Source organism: Ambystoma mexicanum, chromosome 2p (genome assembly GCF_040938575.1).
Source record: "Ambystoma mexicanum isolate Mex_15411 chromosome 2p, UKY_AmexF1_1, whole genome shotgun sequence".
In the NCBI taxonomy this organism is placed as follows: Eukaryota; Metazoa; Chordata; class Amphibia; order Caudata; family Ambystomatidae; genus Ambystoma; species Ambystoma mexicanum.
In genome coordinates, this window is record NC_090923.1 from 770,425,764 (window position 1) to 770,450,892 (window position 25,129).

Sequence of the window (25,129 nt, forward strand, 5' to 3'; positions counted from 1 at the left end):
GCTCATCCTCTGCCAGTGGTTCAGCTCCAAACATGGCAGGATGCACTACTCTGCATCAAACTATTTTGTTCGCTGGATTCAATATGACTACCTTGTAGGCAGAAGCCCTTTGAGAAGTCAATGTTCCTTTTGATTTTTCTAAGATGGCAAATAATGCGTGCTGAACAAATAACGTCATGGAGCATCCCATCACTATACTTGCAGCTTTCTCTATGGCGAACGCGGCATCTGCCAGCGATTGTTTGCACGGGAAGTGACCCCTCATTACTGGGTCCAAAATCCCACTGTAATATACAAGGAGCTTGTACCCCAATGTGGTTCTCTGCGTAAGGACTGCTGTCATAACATTGCCATCTGTATGTGAGAATAAAAAGAATTCCTCAGCATAATTAGGAATCCCTAAAACTGGAGCTGTGCTAATTGCTTTTTTCAGCTTTTCAAACCCTTCTTCCATTTCCTCAGTCCACACAATTCTTTCCTGTGTAGCCAGTGCTTTTTTAAAACCTGCAATAAAGGCCTTATATACTAGCTGTAGTCAAAGACCCATGCTCTGACATAATTACATAATCCCAAAAAAATTCTGCATGTGCTTTATCGTGTGGCTTTGCAGTTTTCAAAATAGCCTCAGCTCTCTCAGTAGTAACCTTCTTTCCTTCATGTGAAATCAATTGACCAATGTACACTTCTTGTTGACAAAACTGTAACTTTTCTTTGTCAACTTTGTATCCTTTGTCAGCGAGTATAATCATCAGTTGAACAGAATCACGTCAGCACTCTTCCTCTGAAGTGCTGTAAACCAAAATGTCGTCCACATATTGCAGGACAAGGCTTTCCAAATCAATATTGCTCAAGTCCATCTGCTGGACTCTATTGAAAATCGATGGATTCTCACAATACCACTGAGGCAAACGAGTGCATTTCAGACGTGTCTGTCTGAACATTAATGACGTGAGATCCTGCAAGTCTTTTTGCAATGGGATTGATAAAAATGCATTTTTCAAATCAATCACAGTGAAATATCGTGGTCCAAAATGTATATTACATAACATTGTAGACGGGTTAGGAACTAGAGGGAACTCAGTTTCTACAATCTTGTTTATTGGCCTAAGTTCTTGAATTAAATGCCACAACCCCCCTTTACATTTTTTGATAGGATACACTGCAGTATTACATGGTGAATCTGACGTCACTAAGATGCCCTGATCCATCATTGTGGAAATCATCTTAAAAATACCTTCATCTGCATCTCGAGACATGGGATACTGTAGTGCTCGAGGTAACATTGCTGCTGGTTTGAGTTTAATCTTCACTTCTCCGACCCCCTTCAACAGGCCTACGTCATAAGGACCTGTAGTCCATAATGAAGCTGGCACTTCTGCCATATCTTCATCAAAATAGCGTCACTGTGTTAGAGTTGGACTTAGAAAGTGTGCCCTAATAGCATCACTGTGTTAAAGTTGAACTTAGAAAGTGTGCCCTAATAGCGTAACTGTAGAAGGTATTCCAACATTATTGAGTGTGCCCAAATAGCGTCACTGTGTTAAAGTTGAACTTAGAAAGGGTTCCCTAATAGCGTAACTATAGAAGGTATTCCAACATCATTGAGTGTGCCCTAATAGCGTCACTGTGTTAAAGTTGAACTTAGAAAGTGTGCACTAATAGCGTCACTGTGTTAAAAGTTGAATTTTGAAGGTATCCCCAACATCATTGAGTGTGCCTGGTCGCATACAGTTTACTGATTGCCACAATATCACACTACTACGCTTACTCTCTCCTATACACCACCATTCAACTAGAACACAGCAGTAATATGACACATTCGGTAAAGCTGTTCTCATACTAACAGGACTCATCAAACTACCCACCATCCTAATAAAACACTGCTAGCTATCACATACCGGCTAGTTTAGGTGTCTTCTCAGGCCTAACGTAGCCAGAACTCAGTCTGGATGTCCACCCACCAGACTGAACACATTCAATTGATCTCCTCAGCACCACACTTACCGCTAAGAAGCAGCTATCATGCAACAACCACACCAGCTGCACACATACCTGGTGCGCCCACGCACTTTATGACTTTCACTCTCTCAACTGACTTGAACTGCGGTTCCCAAGGGTGGTACATGTACCAGCGCCTTGAGTTCATACCAATGGTACATAAGGTGCTATACAAATGCAAAATAACATAATATAACATAACAAAATACTCAGGACGGTGTTGTGATAACATCATTTTCTGAGGCACCTCTCGTTTGATTGCTTTCACACAATAAGTAATACTCATGTCAAATATCACTTCGTCATCAGATGGATGATCGCCAAATAGATCATCATCAGTGACGTCAGTTAATGTGTAACCTTCCCCGATGGCAATTACTGCACACCATTGTCTACCTTTGTCATCATTCCCATCAAGTAAAGCCATTTCACCTCACACTGTGGCTGCTTGCAACTCTAAGGGAAAAACTTGTCCTCCTTCTTCATGCATAGGTATCTTTGGCCTAAACAGAAATTCATCAGGTATTCTCATTGCTCTGCCCACTAGGCCTGGCAGATACGTCAATAGAATGTGTACTCCATAATGAAAAACATCTGGTTCTAAAGGTATTGCTCTCATGGTTACTTGTCCTGCAAATGCCATAATATTTTGCACACGTTTAAATAATGCATTCCTGATGTTGAACACACTATGCCTTCATCGGTAAATGAGATTGTCATATTCAGCTTTGTCATCAAATCTCGACCCAATATATTGACATGTGCCTGCCTCGTATATAGCAAAGGCACCTTCATGTCGCATTCTCCTATCGAGACTGGTAATTCTTCTGTGAAAGGAACTCTGCTTGTAGCTCCTGAAAAACCTTGAGTATACATGGCAGTGCCAGACATGAAAAACTTTCCCTCTCATATACATGAGAGCGTTGCACCCGTGTCTACTAAAAACGAAAAAACTTTGCCTCCTATATTGACGTCTACCCTCGGTTCCTCGTGAGGATTCGGCATCACAGATAGTACCGAACACATCAAGTCTCCCAGTGAGCTGTCCTATTGGGGGTACATCCTCATTCTGTTACCTGTAAAAGGATTCCCTCCATGGACAGTGACACCCCCTATTCTAGAAGTCGTTAATTGCCCTGTACTCCGACTCTGCTGGATGTGCATGGGTGCATGCTGCGACTTCCCTTGTGGCAGAGCCACTGCTACCTGCTGTGTCAGCAAGTCTTGCTGCACTCTTGGTGCTTGCTGCTGCTGCATCGTTTGATTCTGAGCAAACTCATCAACTCACTGCTGTGAATATGCAGGCAGGTTTGAAGACCCCCTCTTAAAAATGAATCGTTTTGCACGAACCCTTGAATTCTACACATACGAGCAAAATGCCCTGTCATCCTGCATGTCCAAAATGTAGGTGGCCTCCTAATCTGCCCATCCTGCATGTTTTGACCGTCATTCTGCATATTTTGAACCCCACCTTGATTGTTCTGGAAGCATCCCTGATTGTTCTGCCAATTTCCTTGATTATTCTGTAAACCTCTTCCTTGAAATCCACCCCTTCCACGCAGAGTAAACCCATTATTACTCTGATCAAACTGCCTTTGGTTATTCACTTGTGGCATATTTGCAATCTGTTGTGAATTTGATCCATCTACACTGGTCACCATCGCCCCTTCAATGGCATACTTAGACAGTTTTTGCTGCACTAATTTTGGATCTTTGCTTTTTCGGTCTCGTCTTTTTTGCGATTCTTTTCCTGCAAGAGTCTGCAATAATGTGCAATGGTCAGTTGAATCTCCGACTATGGTTTGCCTCTATGCCTACTAACTTTGTGAGCTGCTTCTGTACAGGGTCTGGCAGCCCTTGACACAATATATGATAAAACACAGATTTTCCCCTTGCCTCGCATGTCTCCATGCCTCCTGAAAATTCTGAATGTAAACAAGCGGATAATCTCCGTCCTTCATCTTTTTCGTCATTATAGCTCCCATACTAGACGTGTCTGGATACAGTACTCTAAGCGCTTTCCAGACTGACACCCTACAGTTATTTAATGGTGCTCCATCATGAGCAGTGTTGACTGTAGTCACACCAGGGTAGCCTGCCCTTGTCCACACGTCATCAGCTCTCTCACCAAGTATGGCAATTAGGAGACCCTTAATGTCCCCTATAGCCAACGTGTTTCCTCCCGTAATATTTTCTAACTCATGTATCCATTTCCCAAGTTAAACCCGGGAATTTACACCTTAAATTATCTTTGTCCATCTGGGGCCATGGCATATACTGGTACTGTGGTCTGGCCCCTCCTTTCTCTAACAAGGGAGACTGTGACACCCCAAACTCATTCTCATCTCCCATCATTTGTCTGTTCACTTCAGGGACAATATTGCCACATCGCCTTCTTCCTGGTAGCGATCTTAATCTGCTCACATAAGGCGGCGAATCCCCCCTCTCACTATGGAGTTGCCCTGTAAATCGGTCTAACTGTGTCAATAGTTCTGATGCCCTAGTTACAGGTGTATTTACATTTGACCATCTGACTTCTTTCTCCATTGAAAAACATCCCTCAAGACCGCATACGTTCCCTCTTTCTTCCCCATGAAAGGTGTCTGTGTCTTTGTCTGGAATTTCCTGTGCCCAACTCGTGCAACCTTTCTCCTGGTCATCTCTATTTAGAGTCAGTCTATCTAGAGACAACTCCTTTTGCCTCGTACTTCATGAGGCTCCCTCTATGTCATACAACTGAGTGCTCTCGAATCGATCATTTTTTCCCTTCCCCTTTAACTCTTTCTGAGTTTTCATGTCATAATATACTTTATCGATCGCTTCCCCAATGCTCCTAGAGTCAAACTCGTCTTCTAGATTTACTCTAGACGGGCCTAGTAATGACTCATATTCTGGGAAGAATTCCTCTATATCCTCCGATGCTACTGCTGGCTCAGGATCTCTTATCTCCTTTTCCAGTTCCATATGATTGTCAAATTCTCTACGTTTCCTTGCTTCCTGTCTGACTCTGTCTTTTTCTTTTTTCTTCATATCACTTCTCTCATTTGCCGTGCATATCTCCTCATCCTTTCGTCTCTTTATTCTCTTATCCCTTAACTTCTGTTCTTCTCCTTCTATTCTTTTTTGTTCTATCCCCTCTCGATCATCAATCTCTCTCTGTCTGTTATCACGTTTTCTTTGCTCTTCTGCTCTCTCTTGTTTTCTTGACTGCTCTTCTTGGTATAACTGCTCTTGTCTTTGCCTATCCTTCCTTTTTGCTCCTTTGTCTTTCAATCGTTCCTCTCTTTCTTTTTCTTTTTTATCTTGCTCGTCTTGATCTTCCTGTTGTCTTACATGCTCAATGCCTTTACCATCGAGTTTAAGTAAAATCTGACCACCCATCCATTCATTCTGTAAAAGTGCTATCTCATCAGCCTTGTCTCTTTCTCCTTTCCGTCTCTTTATTTCTCTTCCTATATCTAGAGATGTACTTGCGCAATCAGATATCTCCTTATTGCGTCTCTCCTTGTCCCTCATGACCTTAGAGATTACATCTCTCTCAGTATTTTTCTCCTTGCCCTCATCACTGCTGTGCACATTGACTCGTATGCCGGGTTGCTATACCCTGTTGCTGCCTTAAACTCCCTCAATGGGTGTAATCCATCGTCTTTCTTGCTCTTGTCTCCTATTTCGGTTGGGGCGGGGGGAGCAGAGGACTCCTCACCCCCCTTTTTGCATACATTGAGTATCCAATCTACAGGAGGCGGTTCATCTCGCTCCTCTTGGTACATTTTCCAAAGCTCTAAACTAGCGAATCGCTTCTGTAGCTTCTTTCCTGTGTATGCTGCATGCAGCTATGTCATCATATGCTGCAGAACTGCCTTCAATAGGGACCCTCCTTGAGGCCACAGCATAATCATTTTATCTGTGGTTCCTTTAACCCATTCCACACTGTACTGTCTAAGCTTAGGTGTATGTTTCAGCAACTGCTTGCAGAGATGCATAAGTGGGGTAATATCCTCCATTCTTAACTCGTCTACTTGTAACCTGTTTGACACTCGTTTATTTTTAATCACAGATTTTAAATAGGTTTTCATAAAAATAATACAATATGAGCGAGCACCAATCGTTGCAAGCTCCAATCCCGTTAACCACAATTCTTACTTTAATCTTGCTAAAAAACAACCACCAGGTTCAATTTTAACCAATCAATTATTTTTTCCCACTTATCACGTCATCATTTCCAAAACCACATAAAACAGACAAACTCAACAGGTCACATAAAACTTCTATGATCTTTTCTCTAGGACTCGTCTTGATCTCTAAAATACTTCATACGAAGTGTAAACTAACCCCTTTAGATCCGCCTTCAACCAGATCCGTCTTCTACCTGTTCCGCTATGGGACTCTGAGTTCAAATTTCTTCTGTTATGTTTGTAAAAAAGGCACGCCAGGTCGTATTCTCTTATCATGGCCTCTGTCACGATTATATATTGTTCAGCCACACTCCGGTCAATATTTAATTCCTCATATATATCCCACTCTTACTCTCACGTTATATTTTATCCCGCCACCCTCCATTACTCACTTTGTTTTTTTACTCATCACCCATGCTTTTGCCAACTCACTCAGTTTTTTACTCACAATATCATTTTCGTCTTCCGATTCTCAGGATCGTCTGTCTTTTTTACCGCCTCTTCAGCCTTCCGATCGATCCACTTCACGTAGAAGTGGGAGAGGATTCTATGGAAACTGGGGGCCTGTCACACCCAGCTTGCAAGCTTTTCAAATTACACTAACCACTACCTACGGGGAGCTTCACGTCCTTTCAGCCGGATGGCAAAGGTCGTCCGATATTTCTGAAACTCTAAAGTTTACTCAGATCGATGGCTCTGAACCATCCTCTCTCTGCTACTAAGTGAACTGGATAGTCCAGCCCCTTTGATGAGTAGCAATTACCCTGGAGATGGATGGAGATGTAGACTTTACTCATACATCAATAATAGAGCCGACTCAGGAAGTTGACAAAAGGAAGACTGTTTTAATATCAATTATCTAAAACAGGGAGCATAATGAAAATCAACACAATTGCTCGATCCTCTTACTCAATGTATTTAAGAAAAAACCGAGCTTTTATAAGCAATATTCGTCAATGACGTCAAACCCACATGTGTACTAACGTCATCCTACGTGGCAAACTCTAAAAACCTATAAGCATGAGTGATTGGCTCTGAGTGAACATCTAAGTATATGATCCATACTAGTCTAAAAAAGTATAACTATGTGATTGGTTACTTAACATCAGGTGGGGCAACTAAGCCCTCCCGTAAAAACAACCACTATGAACGTCACTAAATACACGATATCCCATTGGTTTACACAACTATAGGACCCCTAAATACGCATTCCTCTACAATTGTTTGGCACTCTAACCTCCTTCAGTACTTTTCCACCTATGTTAGCAGCAAACAGCCTGGCCATCCATGTGCTGGTGAGGTTGTCTTAACATTTGCTTCCCACCAATTAGCATATCAATCTATCATCACCTCAGTGGTCTACTGTCAATTAGGCTTTTGAAGCTCGTCTTTGAGAGTGTTCTTAGCTCTGGGAAGTTTAGGGAGTGGGAAGCACAGTCTGCCTCCGTGCGTAGGTGTGACCATCTCGTTCACCCAACTTCATGCTTCCATGTGACTGGAGACTATGGAATCGGGCCTTTTTGTGCATTTAATAGTATTTTTTAATAGGGCTCTGACGTCTTCCTTTTTATGTTCATGCCTTTTGAACAGGAGTCTTGTTCTTTCACATGATTTTGTAGCCAATGTCAGTTCACTCCAGTTTGATAAGACCTTGGCGTCTTTGGCTCATCCAGCCTCATCTGCTGGAATTCACTTGTATTTCAATTTGCTTTTTAACTGCGGCACACTGAAAATGAGGCCTTTTTGCTACTGTCCACCTGCTATAATACGTTGGTGGAAACATCCATAGTTCTCTCATTCCTATATATGTATACGTTGGCGCTTGCCACAATCTATTCACTATAATCTTAAGGCTAGCTTCACAATTACTTTGCTGCTTGTGTTTCTTTTGCATCATGAGACCTGGTCATTTAGAATGCAATGAGTTCATCTGGACAGCCTGGCGTCTGACTGAGAGGTAGGAGGTAAACCAATTCAGGACAGTGAAGGAGAATCTCATCCTGTCGGCAAAGAGGAAGAGAAGGATGCAGTGGTCGACAGTTCTGAATGCAGCCGAGAGGTCGAGAGGGATGAAAAGGCATGAGTCGCCCTTATCCATGATTTGGAGAGCAAGGTTTCTTATTTTCTTAATTATTTTATTTTGTAAACATATACACAATTATAAAGTAATACAGTATAAAACAAATACCTTGTGGGGTATGAGCTTCTCTAGCTCTTGTGGATACTTGGTTTGCCCCTTGTGGGCTATAGGTACTCCGACTTCATCCTTGATGATTTATCACAGGCTGTAGGCATATCTCACCTCTGCTGTTCTTTGCTGGCCCCTTCATGTGCTACATTCATCTCTCGCCCCAGTGGGTTCTCAGTATGCCCCTCACGGGCTGCAACTTGCTTTACCCATGTGGGAAGCCATGGTGTCAGCGTTTCCAGATGCTGGTTTCCTTCTTCTGTAGTGGCAGTGGTGCTCCCTGGCTCAGAGGCCCCCTAGTGCCTGGGAACTTAACCGATGCCAGAGCTCCGGCCTGCTCCTCCCACCATGGCATGTATCATGAACAGGACTCCTCCCTTGCACAGCTCAGCACGTTTGAGCTTCCTGTTCCCCGGCTGATGTTCTTCTCCCCTTCCTGTATCTCACTGGTTTTAAGTTCCTCCCTGTGATGGAAGGAGCAATCCGGGAGGCCATGTTCATCGGCAAAACGCAGCACCATATACAGGCCAGAAACCAAGCCTCTCACCTTAAAGGGACCCTTTATGTGATGGTCCTGATCTGTTTCCATATTAACCCATAAACATGTCACAGCATGAGGAAATGGGGCGGGGCGATTGTTGTCATTGGGGCATTCCTTGATCAAGTGGGATCCCACTTGTCCTATTCCATAGGGAGGGTTTTGCATAGTGGGCTTACCTCCCTGGTGCCAAAGAGGATGTCATCCCTTGGGGAGGAGGGATGAAGTCCCAGGATTCATCACAGACTTGAATGTGGTTCAGTTGCTAACCAAACAGCAAAGTATAAGACTCCAAAATAAAGAAATGTCCAATCAAGGTTCTATAAAATATATACACTTTAATCAAACAGACATGTTGTGGAAAGAACACAGAATATGCAAGATAGCAAGACGCAGCACTGTGGGTAAGGAGACGAGCAGAAAATGAAAAAGGAAAAATGATATAACACCACAATGAGCAAAATAATGTGTTGCAAAAAGGGATTAATGTTACTATGACAGTGGCTATCGCCCAAAATGGACCCGGGTGGCAGATATCAGTCAATAATATATTTGCAGTGTCTTGGCGGTTCGACAACAGCAAACGAGGCTTCTCACTGCTGTTCGGTGGTTTGATGCAGTTTGAATTGCAGCTGTCACAGAGGTCCAACAGAAAGCATATGTAGAACATTTCTGCAGAAGAAGGGCTGATGGTGAGATGCAAAGGCGAGTCAGCTCGATGTGGGTGCTCGAAGTAAGCAGTTTGTGAAGATATCCAGGACCGGTTCGATTCAAGACTTGCAGATGAAGCAGTGCTTTGTTTGAGCCAAGGCAATGGCATGCTTTCAGATGGTGCGGTGTGACAGCAAACGGGTTTGATGGTGCCGGACTGCGGATCGAAGTGCAGAGAGTGCCATATGCAGCTTTGGAGGATCCTTTTTGTTTGAACAGTTTCTAACACACTCAAACTAAGGCTCTCACTGGTTCAATGGGCAAAATGGCAGGAATCCTGGCTGTACTAGCTCCCAGGGCCTGGGAGTCCCACTCCAGGGTCTCAGCGACAAGATGAGTCTTTTTCTCTGGCTTTCAGATACGGGACAGATGGCACACAGCTTCCAGGAGTCCTTCAACATGGTCAGCTCCTGGGCATCTGTGCAGCTGACAGAGATGCAGGTCTTGTTCCAGCAGTGGTTTACCCCCAATAGTCTCTGTGGATTGTTAGGGGATAGAGCTTACCTCTGCCTTGGAATACCTGCCTTCACCTCACAACTGGATGACTTTGGAATGGACTGCTCTCTCAACAGTGTCCAACACAATTTTCTTGAGATGATTCAAATTAGTATTGGGAGACCCCTTATTTTGAAGACGAAAGCCCCCAGGTGATTGGACTAAAGCTAGCCTGCTTTAGGGTTCCTATCATGTTCTAGGAAGATGTGGACTTTGCTTTCTGACATCCTTCCCAAAGGGCTTTGTGCTATAGGTAGTGGAGGGGACAGGAAGGAAAGATAGAGGCAGGGAGAAACAAGATTGTGAAATCTTCCTCCAGCTGTCAAGTGTTCCCTCTGTCTGCACTAGCCTTCCCCCCTTTCCTTCTCAGTAGAATCAACGTCCTTTACAGTAACATTACCAATCTAATGAAGTCTGCTCCTAGATTGAATTTCTGCAAAGTGGCTTTTAGCCAGGGCCATTTTATAGAATCAAATGCTTTAATTGCATCTTATGATGTCACTGCGTAGTGACCCGTGAGGTGATTAGTACTATGTATAATGTGATGCAATCTACGCAGAGTCCATGTTGTATTTCTTCCAGCAATGTACCCTGTCTGGTCTGGGTGGATCAAGTCTGTGATCACATTTGTTGATCTATTGGCTAATAGTGACGTGAGGATTTTACCATCCTGATTGAGGAGGGACAACGGTCTGTACGAGCTACAGTCAGTGGGATGTTTATTAGGGTTCAGGAGGGGTATGACTATAGATTCTCTTAGGGATTTAGGCACCGCACCCACTATGTATGCTTCATTATTTACATTGAGGAGTGGTGTTGCTAGCTTGTTTGCAAATTCTTTATAACATTGGCTTGGGAGCCCGTCAGGACCTGGGGTCTTGCTCGCCGACAGCTCTCTTATCGTGGCAATAAGTTCCTCTTTGGTAATAGGGCCCATAAAGGGATCTTTGGATCTTTGGCCTGGGGGAGGGGAGATACCTGCGATGCTATCATAAGGGGGGCATGGTCTGATGGTTCCCGTGCCTTATATTCTGCTTGTGCGAATTTGCTACTAATCTCGTTGCACACAAAAAAGTAATCTATCCTGGTGTTTATGTTATGTGGTTCCGAATGGTGTGAGTAGTGTCTTGTGTGGGGGTGACGGTCTCTCCATATGTCTGTCAGTTCAATAGCATTCATCAGAGTGGTCAACACGTTGGCTCTGGGGGCTGGTTGTGTGAATGTATTGTCTCATCTGTCTAGTACTGTCATCAGTGTGCAGTTAAAGTCTTCTCCCCATATTATTGAGCAGTTCCTATATGGGCCTATCTGCACGTACAAGGATCTAAAAAAGGTTGAGGTGTTGTGATTTAGAGAATGTGTTAATAATACATACTTCTCTTTTGTTCAGGAAATCTCTGTGTTATGATCATCCTGCCCTCGTCATCCGTTATCGTTTTTAGTATTCGGAGTGGCACTGATGGGGCTATCCATATCATCACAGCACGGGCGTACATGGAGTATGATGATCCTGTTGTGTGGCCCTCCCATTTCTTTTTTAGTGTATTTAGTTTATCTATGGTGAGGTGTGTCTCTTGGAAGAGAGTGATGTAATCTTATGTCTACGTTAGTACGTCATGGCCCTGTTTCTCTTAATGTAATTATTTAATCCCCTGCCACAGATTAATAATTTAAGGCTTTCCATCAGGCACAATGATGGTGGTGTGTCCTCAGTAATAGCTTGTGTGACAAGGCTAAGGCACGCTGAGTTATTGTTTTTTGCAACCATAACCCCTTGTGCAGGGGATTCATCCAAGTGTTTATGTTATCGACTGGGTACCATATGTCTATCCCATGCTTGTTTTGCTTGCTGTCTGATCTGGCTTGTCGTATGGTTGTCTGGGGGCATAGGTAACCCTGAGACCTAACTCTTCTATGCGTGAAGTGGTATTTTCTGTTTGCATCCTGCTTGGTGGTGTCTGCATTATGCTGAACAAAGTAAAGTTATTGTTCTGTTTGATTCATTCTCGTCTTTTCCTGGTTGCTTTATATGCATGCAAGCCGTGGCACCTTCTGTTTCACATCATATCATCTTTCTAGTTAGGAACTCCTTCTTGTCTTGGCCTGATTTTCTCGCTTTCTATCCAGTCATGAGTGCTTTCTGGGGTGTTGAAGAAAAAGGTGTGATTTTTGTATATGACTTTAAGTCTTGCGGGGTACATCAGCATATACTTAAGGTTAGCTTTCCGGAGTCGTTCTTTGGCTGAACTGAACTGCATTCTACCTTTCTGTACTTGAAATGTGTAATCAGGGTACGCTGAGAGTGTTGCCAATGCTCTACATATGTTATCTCCAGTTCTGAAGAATGCCAATATTTTGTCCCTGTCCTTGTAGTTCATTATTTTGGCAATAATTGGGCTCAGGGGGGGGACTCCTGGCTGAGGCCTCTTTGTCAGTGCTCTGTGTGCCCATTCTACCGTAAAGCCCTAGGATAAATTGCCTGGACCGATTTTCATCAGTAACATGTTTTCAATGTAGGACGTTGAGTCTGTGCCCTCTTGTCCTTCAGTAAGCCGATTATTCTCACATTGTTTCTACGGGCCCTACCTTTGGCATCTTCAGCCCTACTCTCCAGGTTTGCCACTTGTTGTTGTAGGGTTTTTACTGCATCCCACGCACCTTTCATAATTCTTGCATGTTGCTTGCAACCTGTTTCTTGAGCGACCCCGTTCTGCCTGCTAATTCTCAAACATCTTGCCGTAGTAGTCCCACATCGATAATGATGGAGTCCATCTTGGATTCAAGTGAGGATTTCAGGATGGCGATGACTTGTAGGATTGGCTGTTCTTCTTCCATTCTGTCTGTCATTACAGCCTGTTTGTGCTGACTTATTGTTGGTTCCTGTGTTATGGATGTTTTAGTACGTCTTGATGGAGATCTGTTTGGCTTTATTCTTGCCTGCCTTGGATGGCATATGGGGGGCAGTTCTTCCTTAAGGGCCCCACCCCTGAGAAAAAGTAGTCTGCCTGTGTGCTGGCCTGTCTTTAGGCGGATCCGTAGTGTGGGTAAACTCTGTCACTACCCTTCCACCCTGATGCAAGGCAATACTTCAGTACTCTGCATAGCTGTTCAATGTACCACGCTTGTTTCTCCATGTGCTGGTGAACTTCTTGGTTATGCTCCACCACACCAGGTTATTATTGCAGAGCAGGGTCCACTGGCAGATGAACCCACACCTCTATGCAGCGGGTTTTCTTTTCTTGTGCACTGCCTGGGTGGTGCCATGTGTTTGTGCTTCTGGGGCCCTCTATTTCACTTCGCGCTGCCCTGTTTGTGGTTTTCGGGGCCAGACTGTTAACTGGGCATGCAGTCATATTTCTGGACTGGAGGGGTAAGATTATATGGGGTGTGCACTGTAACTTTCTTATCTGGAGATTGTTGGCAGGCTATCCCTTTACAGTTTCCTGCAGCTAATGTGAGTGCCTTTTGAGTGCCTCCTTTTACACATCCTTGTTGGTGTACTAACAGGCTCCTGTGCAGGTTCTCTGCCATGTTACTATTGTGAGTGCCTCCGTTTAGCTGTAAGCGGGTGACTGCCACATGGCGTGTGCGCTTATATTAGTTGGGTGCCTGCTTGTCAGTAATAGCGGTTTGCACCTTTGCCTTCAGCGTTTGCTGAGGATTACACACTATTATTGTCCATCCCTGCTTTGGGTATGCTTCTATTACAGTAACACTTGCAACAGCTATGGGGGAGGGACACGCACTTGCTTGGCTTACATGGTTGCCGTTGTTGTTATCTGGCGGCGGTTCTCCGTGGCTACACCCGTCATCAGGGTACTTGTTTTGTGCAGGCTCCTGTCGGCTCCAGTCTTCTGCACCCCCGTCTGTTGTTTGGATCAGCTCCGACTGAGCTTACGCCACCATCTTGAGATCGAGGATCCTTTTCAGAGCTGTGGCATTCGGGCCCATTTACTGGGCTTAAACCTGCGATCTCTGATTACCTTCAGCGTTCGGCTTCTGTGTGAAGGTTGATTATGCAGTATCCTCTGCCGAGAGCTGTGTTCATATTTTCTTTGTGTGTTTTCTTGCGCAAATCAGAGTGGATCAGCAGGAGCTCTGAGAAGTGCTTCTTCACTGCATGGCAGTTGGCAACACCCCCCCGAGCTTTGAACCATCAATATATAGGTTCTAGGAATATGAATATTCCAGACTTGAAACTGCAATAATGGTGGCACTTGGAATCTCTGTCATATGTAATCGCTTCAAGGACCATTGCCATGTGCTTAATTTTTAAGTGCTGGCCTTCCACATGGGGTTCGCCTTAAAGGTCTCAATTAGCATCCTGTAGAGAAGCTGCAAAGTACCCATGATTGACCTAATAGTGTGCAGTGTCTGTGGTCGAAGGTATGCAGTTCCACTAGTGTGAGGGAAGTGGGAGGAGAGCTCAAGATGAGAAGTTGGTTCTTTGGACCTGAGTAAAAAAGCAAAATATGATTTTCCCAAGAACATTAAACAGTTTCAGACATTCATGATTAATAGTTTTTTTTTTTTACATGAATATCTCCTCTTAGCTACCTGGTTGGTCAGGGAAACAAATCAACTTTATATCAATTTTATCAGCACATTGCTAGGTGCCAACAAAAAAGATACCACTACTAAAGCCTTTAGTTCAGGCACGAATGTAAAAATGGTGTGGGATCAAGTTATTCAACAGAAAAAGAGAGGTTTACGAAAACAGATGGCAGCAGCTCATCAATGATATTTAACTGATAAAGAATACTTATTTTTTTTTTTTTTTTATATATATTTTTATTGGTTTATTTACAAACCTTTAAAAAGAAAAGCAAAAAGGATGAGGCTATGAATCGCTCTTCATTACATTCACATTATCCACATTGATTTTTGAGCCACCACATTAGTCCATTAAACAATTCTCAATTAATGCTAACAAAGTTGTCAGTGGTAGTATCAATTTTTGATCCGTTCCTCTAAACATGTGAGACCACCACTCCTCAGCATTGAGGGAAGGGTGACTCTCACTCCAGTTACCCAGCAGTCGGGTTCTTTCTGTGCGTAGATTTGTGCAAAATAGCACTAAGTGTTTTAAAGTTTCTGGTTCTTGATCACAGAGTCGGCACATTGGATTCGTATTCCTGTTAGCTGTCCATGTTCTCAGACGTTCTTTTGTTTTGAACATGTTAAGCCGAAACCGCATGTATAGTCTTCTTGCGTTCGGATCAGGAAATAACTCAATGTATTTTTGCAATTTGTTAAACGCACAAGCCTCGGGTGGCACTTCGCTCAATAATTTCAAGGCTCCTCTTTCAGAACAAGTCAGCTCCCAGTCTAGACGCCATAGTTTTAATTTTGCAGCATCCGGATTTCCTTCTAGCAGGGCTGGTTTGATGTCATATTCCGACATTAAGCTTTCACAGCGTTTTAGCCACATTTCTAGTACTCCTAAAGCTGATATAGTTTCATTGTTGAAAATGGCAAATTGCGGAATTCCCTCTCCGACCTTTGTTTTTCGGTATAGAGACAACAAACTCCAGCAAACACGTGCGTGCATGGAGATCAGTGATAGTTCGTACCTAATTGATGCTGTTGAAGTCCCTTTGGGTAGTCCCAGGACTTTTACCCAGAAAATATTCTCGAGCGTGGACCAAATTTTCCAAGAGCACCCCAAGGCGTTTTCAGCTCCATATATTAGGGATGGGATTACTTTTTGTTGATAGAATTTTAGTACCACTTTGAGTGAAAACCTGCCGAATCTATTCTTTAGAACTAAGGCTTGGTTTGCTAATTGTTTACATTTACGTTTTGTTAAAGAATACTTATTAATTAAGAAACGACACCAACAAAAATTAAGAAATTGGCTTGAAATGCAAAAAGCTTTGAAAAGACAGCAAGTCTGGGATACCATGTTACATACAATATTCATTAAATACTCCTGGTATCTCTGGACTTCAGGGTTGAACTGGGAGCCAAAAGAGGCACTGGACATAATTTTCAAAGTGGCCCCATATTACAATTTTTTAGCAAGCCCAGCCCTTTTCCTATGAGAACATCTGAAAATAAAATAGGTTACCACACTAAAGAGGTCTGGGTGCAGAAGCCGATAGGGAAATCTCCAGAGCCCCTTATGGGCCATTCCACGCCTGCTCGAGTATGATCAACAAAGAGAATGAGATATCTAGATCAGCTCAATTTACAGCAGTCAGTGAGGAGAAATTATCAAACTATATTGAAGTGCATTTTCAATCAGACAATTGTTATAACACCTTTTTCGATTCATCCTTCTCTAAAAACAAAGAGTGTGTTGAAATACTGGACTAAACAGAAGCATTGATGATAATCAAAAGAATTAAAAGATTGCGGGCAATCGGGATTGCAGGTAGTTATCCCAAGTGTGACCACCACATTTACAAATGACAGACTGTCCTGACTGGGATGCCTCTCATATTAGTGTGTTTTCTATAAACCAGGGAGGCAGCAGCATGCTGTAGCTTCCCCATGCTACGTCTTGCTCTTGAGTAGGCACAGGTAATTTAAAGAGTTCTCTGGGGGTTGTGCTTTGGGGAGAGAAGGGTGGGCAGGGGAGTGAATTACTACAAGTTTTTAATAGCAATGGGTGTTGAATGGGCAGGTAGATAACTGAAATAAAACCTGCGGGCCATGTGTCCCTCCTCACATGTCATTTTCCAGTTATCTGTACTCCTATGACAGTATTCAAAACCAGTGTGGGAGCCCCTCTAATGAGAACAAACATTGGTCAAATACCCTGTTTTATGGAATTTCTTCAACTCAGGATTGTCTACAACCACGTTTTAGCTCACTGCACCCTTCACAGAGGAGAAATATCCATTTGCAGATCAGTCTTTGTCCCACCCACAAGGGCAGTTCAGCACCAAAATGCAAGGCAATTCTCCTCTGACCAAGAGTGCCATCAACGACCCTAGACATGTGTTTTGACCTTGTTGGGCCTCCTCATTGAGGTGAAGCTGAGCCTCTATATGGCACAGTGAGCAAGGGGTCCACGTCTGGATTATCCTTGGTTAATTATGCCGAAACCTAGAGTTTTACAAAATTCAAATGGAGCGTGCAAGCCCCACTACGGAGAACAGATATGGTTCAAATACCCTGTTCTATGGACTTTCTTCCACTCAGGAGGGTCTACAACGACGTTTTTGTAGCTTACTGCATCCTTCACAAGGAGAAATATCCATTTGCATATCCGTCTTTGACCCACCCACAACGGCAGTTCAGCACTGAAATGCTAGGCAATTCTCCTCTGAACAAGAGTACAATCAGCGACCCCCAGGCACGTGTTTCGGTCTTGTTGGCCTCCTCAGTGAATAGTAGGTTACTAGTGCTACCTATCAGCCAAAACTTAAAAGAGTGAGAGATCTGACCCTGGCAGTGACAAACTCATTGCATTACCAGGTGGAGGACAGCAAAATATTCACCTCACTCCTGCTCAATAGGTTAAGAATAGGCAAAGGGAGAAAATCTTTTTCCTCTTAATCAAATTGGTTTTGGCTTAAAACCTTTTCACTTTTAATGTTCTGACTGAATCTTCTTTGAAAATCGATGAGCTGTCGGGACTTAGCAGAAGACCCATCATGGCCGCCTGAGTTGCTGGTAAACCTGGTCACTCCGGAGCATCCACTTGATTGGTGCAGATCGCTGCACACTGCCATATATAAGATGGTGGCCGCCCTGAACACCAAGATGGCAAAACGTCTGCTTCTGGTTTTCCATGTTGAGATGCCAGTATTTCTTCCCTGGGTCACGAGGGTGAAAGTGCGTCTTATTCCATTCCCCACTTACTCCTCTCAAACCTTTTTTCTTGATTCTTCTGCCTCTAGTTCTTTGCCTTGTTCCGTGTTCCCTGTGCCCTTGACTTCTGCCTTCCTGCTGCTCTTGACTCCAGCCTCTGCTGACTCCAGTCCTTCATCCTCCGTGTGCTGGGACTCTCGCTTAATTTTGACCCTGCACCCTGATTCACTCTGATATGCTGGAGAGGCTCAGGGCTTCCAGAAGGGATGGGGCCAATGCCTGCCAGCCTGCCTTTTCACTCTCACTTAGCAGTGCTTTCAGAACAGGCCAAGTATCTGCCCTTATACTCTCAACTCATACTTACCTGGCGGGAGAATCTGTGATCAGAAAGGCAGAACTCCCAGGGTGAGATTCATCTGTTACACTTTGTATGTGCCGACCCCTGCAATGTCCTTAAAACTGCATTATTTCTGGTAGTGGGGGACTGCCTTTGCACTCTCCTCTGATTTATTGGTTTGGGAAAGTATGTATGTGTGTCAGAGAGTGTGTTGGATGGAAACAAAAGACAGCTTCTGGCCCTCTACTAGTCTGTGTCTTGCTGCAGTGTAGGCAAAGAGTCAAAGTGAACAAGAGTGTGTTCCCTGTTGGGGAACTCCAGTCCCCTGCACACTATCTAAGGCTAGAGTAGCCCAGTACTTTTCGAATAGTAGAAGTAAGTATTTCAATTCAAGTCACTGTTTTCTCTGTGGATCTGTTTATGCAAATAAGACCAAAAGTAGTCAATTCACAAAGTCTTTTTTCTTTAACGGTGATTTATTCCAAATGTATATGCCCAACACGTTTCGAGATTCATTCTCTTCATCAGGGGCTGTGAGTTCAGTCAATTTCCATTTATCTACAAATATTCAACAAAAATACGAATCAATAAGTGTATAACATCCAAAGTAGTCATAGTGTAAATCATCTAAAGATTGTTCTTGTACAGAAACCAGGTTCAATCATCATGTGTCAACACCTGATCAGATTTCTCATAATGTGACAATTTAAAGGAACCAGAATTTATTACAATGTTGCCCATCCTCAATTATAATTTCTGAATATAATTCATGATTGTGAACACAATAGGGAAGTTTTGGAAAAAGATAAATACCATGTCAAAAATAGAGAAAACATATGTTAATTCTGTAAATGATGAGATATGCTAGAGATTAGCCTCAAGAATATGTCTATGCTTTGGACTAAGTGTTCTGACTACATAAGTGAAAGAGAAGTTAAATTACTTACTCCAGTATAGGATGTAGCTAAATTCCAGACGTAGCAGAGACGCCAAATAAGTGTGGCTGAAGCGGGTAAACCGAGAACAAGTCTCACGGTCAAGAAGTCCGTGTTCCTACAGACAACAAAATGGGGTAAAAGTAAAGAAAAAAAAGGACCCGGGCTTGAAGTATGCCAAGGAATGGTGCAGAACGAGCCAAAAAGTACTTACAATAGGAGGAATCACGAGCTATCCAGTTCTTGCCTTGTCCAAAGCAGCAGAACATGGCCGCATAAATATACGTCATGCGCGTGACGTCATCACGTCAAGAACGTGTCTGACGTCACGAAGGTAAACAAGTGGCGTTTGTTGGCTATGTTTGTGACGTGATTACGTTGTGAACACAGTTCTTATTCCTATTGTAATGGAAGGATCAAAGAGTAATGTGCGAGATATACAACCGAATTATCTGATCCTGTCTGCAGGTCAAATCGCGTGTTGTGAGTGTATGTAAAAAATCAAAAGAATCTTATAATGGGAGCAATAGCATGCGATCTGGGATACCTTTCACTGCTTAGTCCATATCAGTAAGGGTATTTCTAAGACTCAAAGAGCAGTGAAGTGTCAGAAAGACTGTCGCTGTCAGAATAAATAGTAAGGTGCTATGGTATATATGGTGTATAACTAAGATGGTTCCTGTCTCCTAAAACTGGAGTGCACAATCTGATACAGTACTAGACATTTCACAAAATAAATCAATTGCCAACAATCTTTGCAGTATCATTATCAACCTTGTTCAGAGGAAGGATCCTAAGTAAAAATCTTCATTGAGACCATGTGGTTGGACGGCGTCTAATTTATGTATCCAACATAATTCCCTCTGGGATAGTTTCTTAGCAAAGTCCCCACCCCTCGGTAATGAATGAACAGTTTCCAAAATTACCCATCGTAGTTGGGTGATAATGTGACCATTTTCTTTAAAATGTCTAAAGACTGGAGATTTTTCATCTTTGCTTCTGATATTGGACTTGTGCTCCATCCAGCGTTCTTTAGCCTTTGTAATCGATTTGCCAACGTAATATTTTCTGCACGGGCATCTCAGGGTATATATGATGTTTTTACTATCACATGTAGCAAAATCGTGAAGAAGGATTTTTTTGCCATTACTGGGATGGCGGACGTGATCTCCCTTGATGATATTGAAACAATGTTGGCACTGTAAGCATGGGTAAGTTCCCGGTTTTTGTTTCGTAAGTGTAGTTTGACTCGAGGTTTTCTTCCTTTCTGCTTTGATGAGGCTGTCTTTGAAATTCCTCCCTCTTTTGTATGCCATCATTGGGGGTTCCGGAAAAAGTCTGTTTAAATTGGAGTCTGATTTTATGAGATCCCAATTTTTTGTGATGATCTTTTTGATCTGATAACTCTGACTTGAAAACTTCATGGTGTGGATGAGTCTGGTTGTGTTTTTTTTGGTTTTACTTCAAGTAGTTGAGCTCTAGAGAATGATTCTGTTCGAACATCTGCTTTATCCAGGATTGTATCCGGAAAACCTCTTATTGTAAATCTTTTCTTCATTTTGTCATATTCACTTTGTAGTCGTGTGATGTCAGATGTTATCCTTTTGAGTCTTAGCATCTGGCTAAAAGGGAGGTTTTCTTTGAGATGAGAAGGATGAAAGTTTCCAAAGTGCAATGTGCTATTGCAGTCTGTAGGTTTCGTATAGATTGTAGTATTTAGATTCAATCCAGTTTTTTTAATATTAACATTCAGGAAGTGTATGCGAGGTTGCCCTATTTCCAAGGTGAAAGTAATTCTTTCATTACAGTTGTTGAGATAGTCAAAAAATGGATGTAGTTCTTCAAGAGTGCCATTCCATATCCCGAAGATATCGTCAATTAATCTCTTCCAAAAGACAATTTTTGTATTCCAGGGTTCTTTGTTAAGTACGTTTGTTTCCTCAAAGTGGAACATAAATATGTTCGCATACGATGGGGCCACCGGTGAGCCCATTGATGTTCCTGCGGTTTGTAATAAATATTTGCCGTTGTATCGAAAATTTTTGTTAAAAAGAATGATGCCAATAAGTTCAATAGCAAAAGTCTTATGGATTGTAGTGTCCCTATGTTTGAGAACAAACCATTCTAGAGAATCAATTCCTTGTTGGTGAGGGATCGAGGTATACAGACTGTTGACATCTAATGTAAATAGGATCACTGCAGGATCAGTGATTTGTATTTCCTCAAGTAATTTCAAGAAGTGGGATGTGTCCTTCAAGTAAGTTGATGTTTGTTGGACCAGTGGTTGTAAGGCCTGGTCTAAATAAACCGCTAGAGGGTGAAATACACTTTCTGTGCCCGCCACAATCGGTCTAAAAGGGGGGTTGTTTTTATTTTTGTGTATTTTTGGCAAAGCGTAAAAGACCGGAGTAACCGGGAATTTTTTATTCAGGAAGTCACATGTCTTGTCCGATATCCAATCCATATCCGTGGCTCTTTCTATCGTTTGTTTAATAGTTTCTTTGATAGACAAAAATGGGTCTGTGTCTAGGACAAGGTATGTCCCTCGGTCATTCAATAAATTCAAACAACCCTCATTGTAGAACTCAGTATCCATTAAGACATTTTGTGAAATGTCTAGTTCTTTATCAGATTGTGCACTCGAGTTTTAGGAGACAGGAACCATCTTAGCTATACACCATATATACCATAGCACCTTACTATTTATTCTGACAACGACAGTCTTTCTGACACTTCACTGCTCTTTGAGTCTTAGAAATACCCTTACTGATATGGACTAAGCAGTGAAAGGTATCCCAGATCGCATGCTATTGCTCCCATTATAAGATTCTTTTGATTTTTTACATACACTCACAACACACGATTTGACCTGCAGACAGGATCAGATAATTTGGTTGTATATCTCGCACATTACTCTTTGTTCCTTCCATTACAATAGTAATAAGAACTGTGTTCACAACGTAATCACGTCACAAACATAGCCAACAAACGCCACTTGTTTACCTTCGTGGCGTCAGACACGTTCTTGACGTGATGACGTCACGCGCATGACGTATATTTATGCCGCCATGTTCTGCTGCTTTGGACAAGGCAAGAACTGGATAGCTCGTGATTCCTCCTATTGTAAGTACTTTTTGGCTCGTTCTGCACCATTCCTTGGCATACCTCAAGCCCGGGTCCTTATTTTTCTTTACTTTTACCCCGTTTTGTTGTCCGTAGGAACACGGACTTCTTGACCGTGAGACTTGTTCTCGGTTTACCCGCTTCAGCCACACTTATTTGGCGTCTCTGCTACGTCTGGAATTTAGCTACACCCTATACTGGAGTAAGTGCTTTAACTTCTCTTTCACTTATGTAGTCAGAACACTTAGTCCAAAGCATAGACATATTCTTGAGGCTAATCTCTAGCATATCTCATCATTTACAGAATCAACATATGTTTTCTCTATTATTGACATGGTATTTATCTTTTTCCAAAACTTCCCTATTGTGTTCACAATCATGAATTATATTCAGAAATTATAATTGAGGATGGGCAACATTGTAAAAAATTCTGCTTCCTTTAAGTTGTCACATTATGAGAAATCTTATCAGGTGTTGACATATGATGATTGAACTTGATTTCTGTACAAGAACAATTTTTAGATGATTTACACTATGATTACTTTGGATGTTATACACTTATTGATTCGTATTTTTGTTGAATATTTGTAGATAAATGGAAATTGACTGAACTCACAGCCCCTGATGAAGAGAATGAATCTCGAAACGCGTTGGGCATATACATTTGGAATAAATCACTGTTAAAGAAAAAAGACTTTGTGAATTGACTACTTTTGGTCTTTTTGCATAAACAGATCCGCAAAGAAAACAGTGACTTGAATTGAAATACTTATTTCTACTATTTGAAAATGACTGGGCTACTCTAGCCATAGATAGTGTGCAGGGGACGGGAGTTCCCCAACAGGGAACACACTCTTGTTCTATTGTATTGACAACCCATATGCCAGGGCTGTTTCTTTTCTCCTCTGCACCGTAAAACCTCTTTTATATTTTCTTGAATTGTTTTACTATAATAATTGTACCATACATTTGGAGTGCATGGTGTCTAATTCGCTAAAGAGTCAAAGTGAGCCAGCGCTGATCTGGCATGAGTGTCAGGTCAAGAGCATCCACTGGAGGAGGAGTGAAGTACACAAGTTCTTAGCCACATGCTTGTGCCACGCCCAGGGGAGGGCAGGCTTGGTATGCCATGATATTATGTGCTAGGGGTGCACCTATGCTGGGGCCGCCTCAGAGCTTACATTACCTTATTCCAGAGCTATGGTGCTTTGGTGATTGTTACAGCAGACTTTGTAAAGACGATGATGCTTTCACAAACTTAAAAGACTTGCATTTGCTTTGTCCTAATTAGGCACGGTACCATGCACAATATTTAGTCAAAATCATACCTGATATTTGCTTTTTGAACATAGAAACTATTTAGCACAGATGCATGATGGGAAAACAGGTTTGTTCCATTTTGACCCTAATTTACTTATGAAAAGAAGTGGAAAATGTACTTGCGGATCAATCAAAACAAACAATGTTATTACTTTTCTTTCTTTCGGAAACTTAATCCAAGGAAATGTGATCATGTATAATGATTGGTCTTAATAGTCCTTGAAGGGCCAACCAAGAAGCCTACAGCCCAGGACGGGCTAAAACGAGGGAAAGAGTAAACCAGGTTGGAGGAGGGTGCCACCATCCCCAGGACGAAGAACCAGATAGCCTAGAAGGCCTCAGAAACCAGTATTCCTGGAAGTGGACTTAGGGAACAACCCCAGTCAAATTGCACTATCCGTGAAAATGGGATAAGACTCAGGAAATGAAAAGAGACCTTACTGAGAGAACATTTGTTGTGACATTTTCATTTGAAAAACTGTTTCCTTTTCTTTTGAGCTTTATGATGACTTCTGTTGTTCTTGAAGAAACCACACCTGCAAACCTTCAGAGACGTTATGCACCACCTGAGGTAAGAAACCAGCTTTCACTGTGTTTCCTGGGTAGAGTAACCCTAACTAAAGCACTTCTTTATTTCTCCTAGAAAAGGTCAGTGATAGGTCAGATTATGTTTTGGACTGAGAACTGCATTTGTTTTGGGCCATCCTGTTTAGCACCGGTTCATTGTTTTTTAGCATAGGGAATCCACCGTTGTAACAGGGATTAGAGAAATGTTTTATTTTACATTTACCAATAAAGTGTTGGTTGAATGATGTCCTGGATTATGTCTCCTATGTCTAATTTATCACAGATCCATCTTGAGAGTAGAGCCTTCCCCCAGCCCACGTTACCACAAAAGGAGAAGTAGGTATACCTCTTAACTTGGCCTGTTTTACCTTTATGTTTGGGTTGCCTTTTGGCTTTTAGAAGTGTAAGGTCTGAGTAGGCGATTTAGCCTCTGCTCATCCTTATGCTCCTGAAGAAAGGTCAATTATTAACCCCAATTCTCTGGGATTATACAGCCATCAATTTTTTTTCTAAATACACATAGCAAAGAAACCTCAGAGAACATGAAACAAAGTATCCCTCTGGCACATAATCCTGCCATTTTTACTAGGCCCAGCTTCATAGACACCATATTTTACTAGGTCCTATCTCAGAAGGACTGTGATTGATTGATTGAGATATTTGTAATGCGCACATAAACAAACCAAATCGTATCCAGGCACACATGGAAAACAACACAGAGAAGCGATACCATCACCAGTCGTATGTCAACAACAGGCTCCAATCCTAAACAGATTTATTTAACAAATCAGTGTTTCATTTGTTTTTCAATCAATCTTCATAGCCTCCCCTACAATCATGCATCACCTTCAAAGTCAGATGCATCAGAAAGCAAAGGTGCCCCGATACACATTCTCTCTTACCTGGCAGACAAAGTCACCATATCTGGGCAACCCCAGACCAGTCAACCTGCTATGTTGTAAGGACTGCCCTCATCCACAT

The 25,129-nt window shown here is 42.4% G+C and overlaps 1 protein-coding gene and 1 pseudogene across 2 annotated transcripts in view; one reads left to right on the forward strand and one right to left on the reverse strand.

Annotated features, from left to right (window-relative positions):
* Positions 1-25,129, reverse strand: part of LOC138566775 (cytochrome P450 2A4-like) — a 758,785-nt gene that overhangs the window by 104,243 nt on the left and 629,413 nt on the right. The window lies entirely within an intron of this gene.
* Positions 18,223-18,369, forward strand: LOC138568208 (U1 spliceosomal RNA; annotated as a pseudogene).